Source organism: Brassica napus, chromosome A3 (assembly GCF_020379485.1).
Source record: "Brassica napus cultivar Da-Ae chromosome A3, Da-Ae, whole genome shotgun sequence".
In the NCBI taxonomy this organism is placed as follows: domain Eukaryota; kingdom Viridiplantae; phylum Streptophyta; class Magnoliopsida; order Brassicales; family Brassicaceae; genus Brassica; species Brassica napus.
Window position 1 is genome coordinate 37,507,833 of NC_063436.1, and position 7,579 is coordinate 37,515,411.

The 7,579-nt window shown below is 26.3% G+C and overlaps 1 pseudogene; it reads left to right on the forward strand.

The window, feature by feature from the left end:
• The first annotated feature begins 3,345 nt into the window (after positions 1 to 3,345).
• LOC125607294 lies at positions 3,346 to 4,663 on the forward strand (annotated as a pseudogene).
• Positions 4,664 to 7,579: the final 2,916 nt, after the last annotated feature.

The window sequence follows — 7,579 nt, forward strand, 5'->3', positions numbered from 1 at the left end:
TACTATGAATATTAACAATAAAATTATGGATTAGATTAATTTAAAATTGTAAGAATACCTTTGAGTCTATGAAAAGCAATTCAATTCCCATGAATAAGTTTGGCTTTTGGAAGTTGCGGGTTTTCCAACAATGAATCCACCTAACAAAAAGTTCGTTGTTATAAAAAATCTCTTTCAAGGTCATTAAAGGTTTTTGGGACGGCAAGAGTTGATGGTGGAACCATTTTTTTGCTCGAGTGCTTTGAAGTTTTCCTTGATAGTGTGAGGTTGATGTTGATGGAATAATGAGTTTTATAGAGACTTTCTTGATGTAAAACTACACATTTTTATTTTTTTGTTTAATGTGGTATTTCTATTTTAATATAGTTTACTACCATTTTAAGATAGATGTACATTTTAAGATAGATGTTTAAATCTTAATGTACTTTTCCATTTCTTATATTTTTTATTTACATAATATCTATATTTTATATTTTAAAATAGATATTTAAATCTTAATGTACATTTTCCATTTTTTTCAATTGTGTATTTACTTATATTATATATTTTCCATTTTAAGATAGATGTTTAATGCTTCATGAACTTTTTCCATTTTTTTTTAAAATTGTGTATTTACTTATTATTATATATATAATTCATATATTATATATTTACATTATTCACTTATTATTTATTTTCATGTTTATGTATTTCCATTTCTTGTATTTTTTATTTACTTAATGTCTCTATTTTACATTTTAAGATAGATGTTTAAATCTTAATGTATGTTTTCCATTTTTTTAAATTGTATATTTCCATTTGTTATACTTTCTATTTACGTAATATCTGTATTTTAAATTTTAAGATATATTTTTAAATCTTAATGTAATGTTCCATTTTTTAAATTGGGGATTTACTTATATTATATATTTACTTAATATTTTTTATTGTGTATTTATATTTCTTATATTTTCTATTTACTAATAATTTTATAATTTAAGATAGATTTACATTTTAAGATAGATGTTTAAATACTAATGTAATTTTTCCATTTTTTTCAAATTGTGTATTTTCCTTTTTTTGAACTTTCTATTTGCGTAATATCTATATTTTATATTTTAAGATAGATGTTTAAATCTTAATATACTTTTTCCATTGTTTTTAAGTTGTGTATTTATTTTTCTTATACTTTCTATTTTCTTAATATCTATATTTTACATTTTAAGATAGATGTTTAATATTTAATGTACTCTTTCCATTTTTAAAATTGTGCATTTACTTATTATTGTATATATAATTCGTATATTAATATATTTATAATATTTAATTATTATTTATTTTTCTATATATTTATTATTTCTCTTTCTTATACTTTATATTTATTTAATATCTATATTTTATATTTTATATTTTAAGTCTCAATGTATTTTTCATTTTAATGTAAAACGGTAATATTTAATAGAAGAACTTGGACAAATAGTCAAATAGTTATATTTATGTTTTTTATTTTTTTATAAAATGATAATGTTACATTATGGAGATAAGCCGTTTTTTCTAGTGTAAAATGGTAATCTTACATATGTTTAATATAGTATTTTCATATTTTATGTTGTATGTTTACATATTATTTATTATTTTCAAAATTATATATAATGTTTTTTTTACAAAATAGTAATGTTACATTATGGAGATAAGACGTCTTTTTTTTAGTGAAAAATAGTAATCTTACATATGTTTGATGTAGTTTTTCCATTTTTTATGTTGTATGTTTACATATTATTTTTAAAAAAATAAAAATGTAAAATGGTAATCGTACATATGTTTAATGTAGTATTTCTATTTTTATGTTGTATGTTTACATATATTTATTATTTTCCAAATTATATATAATGTTTTTTTTTTTTTATAAGACGGTAATGTTACATTATGGAGATAAGCCGTCTTTTTTCAAGTGAAAAATGATAATCTTACATATGTTTAATGTAGTTTTTCCATTTTTTATGCTGTATGTTTACATATTATTTATAATTTTCGAAAATTAGTAATATTAAAATGTAAAACTATATTTTATATCACGTGTCATCTTTCGGAAGAAGTTTTTTTTGCTGATGTGGACCCTCTATGGAGCCTCAAAAGGTCACTTTTATTAGTAAGGATTTCGAAAGTAAGTAATATTAAAATGTAAAACTATATTTTATGCCACGTGTCATCTTTCGGGAGAAATTTTTTCCACTGATGTGGACGCCCTATGGAGCCTCAAAAGCTCCCTTTTATTAGTAGAGATATGTTTAATGTAGTTTTTCCATTTTTTATGTTGTATGTTTACATATTTTTTACAATTTTCGAAAATTAGTAATATTAAAATGTAAAACTATATTTTATATGCCACGTGTCATCTTTCGGGAGAAATTTTTTTCGCTGATGTGGACGCCCTATGGAGCCTCAAAAGCTCCCTTTTATTAGTAGAGATTAGTAATATTAAAATGTAAAACTATATTTTATATCACGTGTCATCTTTCGGGAGAAGTTTTTTTTGCTGATGTGGACCCTCTATGGAGCCTCAAAAGGTCACTTTTATTAGTAAGGATTTCGAAAGTAAGTAATATTAAAATGTAAAACTATATTTTATGCACGTGTCATCTTTCGGGAGAAATTTTTTCCACTGATGTGGACGCCCTATGGAGCCTCAAAAGCTCCTTTTATTAGTAGAGATATGTTATAGTTTAATTTTTTTTTCCATTTTTTTATGTTGTATGTTTACATATTTTTTACAATTTTTGAAAATTAGTAATATTAAAATGTAAAACTATATTTTGCCACGTGTCATCTTTCGGCAGAAATTTTTTCCGCTGATGTGGACGCCCTATGGAGCCTCAAAAGCTCTCTTTTATTTTACATTATTTTATATCACGTGTCATCTTTCGGGAGAAGTTTTTTTTGCTGATGTGGACCCTCTATGGAGCCTCAAAAAGTCACTTTTATTAGTAAGAATTTCGAAAGTAAATAATATAAAATGTAAAACTATATTTTATGCCACGTGTCATCTTTTGGGAGAAACTTTTTCACTGATGTGGACGCCCTATGGAGCTTCAAAAGCTCCATTTTATTTGTAGAGATATGTTTAATGTAGTTTTTTCCATTTTTTTATGTTGTATGTTTACATATTTTTTACAATTTTCGAAAATTAGTAATATTAAAATGTAAAACTATATTTTTTATGCCACGTGTCATCTTTCGGGAGAAATTTTTTCGCTGATGTGGACGCCCTATGGAGCCTCAAAAGCTCCCTTTTATTAGTAGAGATTTCACTTCTAGTTTTTATATTTTTATCAATATTTGTATATTATATCTTTTGATGGGACAGTGCAACTATATATTTTTATACATCTATCAATACCGTAAACACTAAAGCTTTCCTCGGAATCTCCGAATGACGAAGAAGAAGCTCACCCCTTTGGAAGATCCACCGACGGCATCTTCAACCGACGACGATCAAGTCGAGGCCTTGTCCGGAGACGATGAAAAAGAACAGATCTCCGACGATTCTTCCTCTGACCATCTCATGAATCCAGTCGCCATCCCATCCGTCCGCGAAGAGATCCAAATCTGAGAAGCCGATCGCCGTCACCAAACCCAAGGCGGTGAAGAAGCGGCCGATCGAAACGACCTCCGTCAGTGCAAAACGGGCCAGAATTGCAGAGGAGGCGAAGAAAACCGTCGTCGTTTCAGAGGCTGTGGAGCGAGGAAGATGAGGTCTCTTTGCTTCAAGGTATGATCGATTTCAAAGCTGATTCGGGGAAGAGTCCGTACGAGGACATGGATAGGTTTTACGAACTCGCCAGCAAGTCGATTAGCTTCGAGGCTAGTAAGATCCAGTTCGTGGATAAGATTAGGTCTTTGAAGAGGAAGTATATGGGGAAAGCCAAGCACGGTGCTGAGTCCTTGACTAAAGCTCATGATATTGACTGTTTGAAATTGGCCACGTGTATTTGGGGATTGGCTCTCGAATCTAATTCGAGTGCGAAGAAGCTTGGTAAAGAAGAAGAAGAAGAAGTTGTGGCTCCTGAATCTGCTAATGGTGACAAAGTAGAAGAAGATAGGGAGGTCTTGGTTAGTGGTGGCGAAAAGGATAAGGAAGGTTTGATTAATGGAGGAGGAGCTTCCAAGTCTCATGGTGTGAGAGCAGATGACTGGTTTGAAGACTCGTTTCTTGTAGGATCTATTGCAGGTTTAGGTGTGAGTGAACAGTTTGTGAAACAGAAATGGAGCATGGTGACAGTGGAGACGAAGAAGAGGATGGAAGAGAAGTGGAAGTTGTTGCAGGCCAAAGAAATGGAACTGGTGCTGCACAAGACTGACTTTATGCGTGAGATAGGCTCTGTCATTGCTGAAGCATCTTAAGAAGAAGAAGCTATTAGTATATAATGGTTTATCGGTTAGAACAGAAACGGAGCAGGGTTGCTATGTCTCTTTTGTTGTGTAATTTAGGACTTCCCTTGTCTTCCTACTTAAGTTTCTGGTTTGCTAGTTGATCTTGTGAACTCATTTTTTGGATTGTTGCTTGCTTATGTACACGTAAGTAAGTTCTGCCAAATTCGGGTAATTAGCTACAAGACTTTCTTTTGTAAGACACGTTAGCCAACATTAAGATCTCGAGGTCTGTCTTAAACAGATTTTACAGGCCTTTGATTCTCTTTAAAAAAAAACCTTTAGCCAGGTGAAAAAAAAAATATCTATCAATACCGAAATTACATTGAGTTCCTTTTTTAAACTCACTATGTAACTTTATTTTATATATATGTGGAAACAATAATATATATCTCTTTTGTATCATAAAAATTAATATGTTTATTTATTGTAATAGTAGATGTTGTTGCATCTACTTGCTAATCATGTACTTATTATACTATAAAAAACTTCATAAACTATAATTATTTTGATTTTGATTTTGATATTAGTCACATTAATATGCGACGTTTTACATGATTGAGATTATGTGCGTTTAAAATCATTAAAACATGTTGTAAATATATTTTGTCAGTAAAACCACATAGATTGAAGATCTTTATTTTTTGAAAAATATTCGTGATATATCTCTTAATTTATGTAGTTTTATATAAAAACATTTCATTTAATAAATGTAAGTAAAATAATAAATAGAATTGGTGTGTAAAAAAATAGAAAAAAAATGACAAGAAACATAAAATGACAAGAACAAAAAATATAGCTAAGGACTATACTAAAGGGGAAAAGATCTAAGAGTGACAAATATATGAATAGTAATGGTAGAACGAGACGTAAAGAATACACAACAATGTAAAAGTAATGTGTGTTGAGATGGACAATGAGGAACCAATATGTAATAAAGAATTTGGGGTGATAATAAATAATTTTACTATGGAGAGGAAGACAGCCGATTTCAAGACTCCCAGTGAATAAAATATTTTATTTACTATCTATAATTTTATATTGCGGGGTTTTCCCAACAATGAATTACCCACCTACAAAAGTGTGTTGTTTTAATAAAAAAAAATCACATCAATGTCATTAAAGGTTTCTGGAACGGCAAATTTGATAGTGAACCATTTTAGATAGATTATTGCTCGAGAGTGCTTTTAGAAATTTTGCTATAGCATACGGTGTGAGGTTGATTGGGAAGATAAGAAATAGTAATAATGAGTTTTATAGGGACATTCTTGATGTAAAATTATACATTTTTTTTGTTTACTGTGGTTATTCCATTTTTTTATAATTTAATTCTATCTGACCATTTAAAGATAAAAGTACATTTTAAGATAGATGCTTAAATCTTAGGTACTTTTTTTCCATTTTTTAAAATGTTTATTTCCATTTTCCTTATATTTTTATTTTACGAATACAATAAATATAGAATAATCGAAATTTTCTAATTTATTTAAACAATAAGAATATGTTAAATATTAGTAATGCACTTTTTCCATTTTTTTAAATGGTGTATTTACTTATAGTATATATTTTTTTTTCATTTTAAGATAGAATGTGAAATAAAAAAAATGCTTGATGAACTTTTTCCATGAACTTTTTTTTTTCCATTTTTAAAAAAATAGTGTATTTAACTTATTATTACATAATATAATTCATATATTATATTTTACATTATTTTTACTTATTATTTATTTTCATGTATAGGTTATTTCCATTTTCTTGTACTTTTAATTTACTTTCATATCTATAGGTTACATTTTGTTAGATAGATGGTAAATCTTACATGTATGTTTTTCCATTTTTAAATTGTATATTTCCATTTGTTATACTTTCTATTTACGTAATATCTATATGTTAAATTTTTAATATGTTTTTTAATAATAATTAAAAATGTAATTTACCATTTTTAAATTGGTATTCACTTATATTATATATTACTTATTATTTATTTTTCTTTATATTGTGTATTTCTATTTCTTATACTTTCTATTTACTAATAATTTTATATTTTAAGATTGATTTACATTTAAGATAGATGTTTAAATACTAATGTACTTTTTTTTTCCATTTGTTTTATAATGGGTAATATTTCCTTGTCTAAATACTTTTCTATTAAGTAATATTTATATTTTACATTTTAAGATAGATGTTTAATATTTAATATTCTCTTTTCATTTTTATTAAAATTGTGCATTTACTTATTATGGTATATATAATTCGTATATTTATATATTTATAATATTTACTTATATTTATTTTTCTATATATTGAGTATTTCTCTTTCTTATACTTTATATTTAGTTAATGTATATATTTTATATTTTAAGATAGATGTTTAAATCTTTACGTATTTTTCTATTTTTAATGTAAAACGGCAATGTTTAATAGAAGAACTGGGACAAATAGTCAAATAGTTATATTTAAGGTTTTTTTTTTTTTTTTTAATAAAATTCTAATGTTTCATTATGAAGGATAACCCGTTTTCTTAGTGAACAATGGTAATCTTACACATGTTTAATGTAGTTTTTGTCCATTTTTTTTATGTTGTAATGTTTTTTACATATTATTGTTATTTGTAAATGTTAAAATGGTAATTTACATATGTTTAATGGAGTATTTCCATTTTTATGTTGTATGTGTTACATATTATTTATTATTTTCCAGGAAATTATAATATAATGTTTTTTTTACAAAATAAGTAATGTTAATTATGGAGAAAACGAAAGGACCCGTCTTTTTTTAGTGAAAATAGTAATCTTAATAGTTTAATGTAGTTTTTTTTCATTTTTTAATGTTTGTATATGTTACATATTTTTTCGAAAAATAAAAATGTAAAATGGTAATCTTACATATGTTTTAATGTAGTATTGCCATTTTTATGTTTATGTTGTTACTTATATTTATTATTTTCGAAATTATATATAATTGTTTTTTGTTTTTTTTTATTCAACGGTAATGTTACATTATGGAGATAAGCCGTCTTTTTTTTAAGTGAAAAATAGTCATCTACATATGTTTAATTTGTTAGTTTTTTTACATTTTTTTTTATGCTGTATGTTTACCTATTTTTTACTAATTTTCGAAAATACGTAATATTAAAATGTAAAACTATATTTTAAATGCCATGTGTCATCTA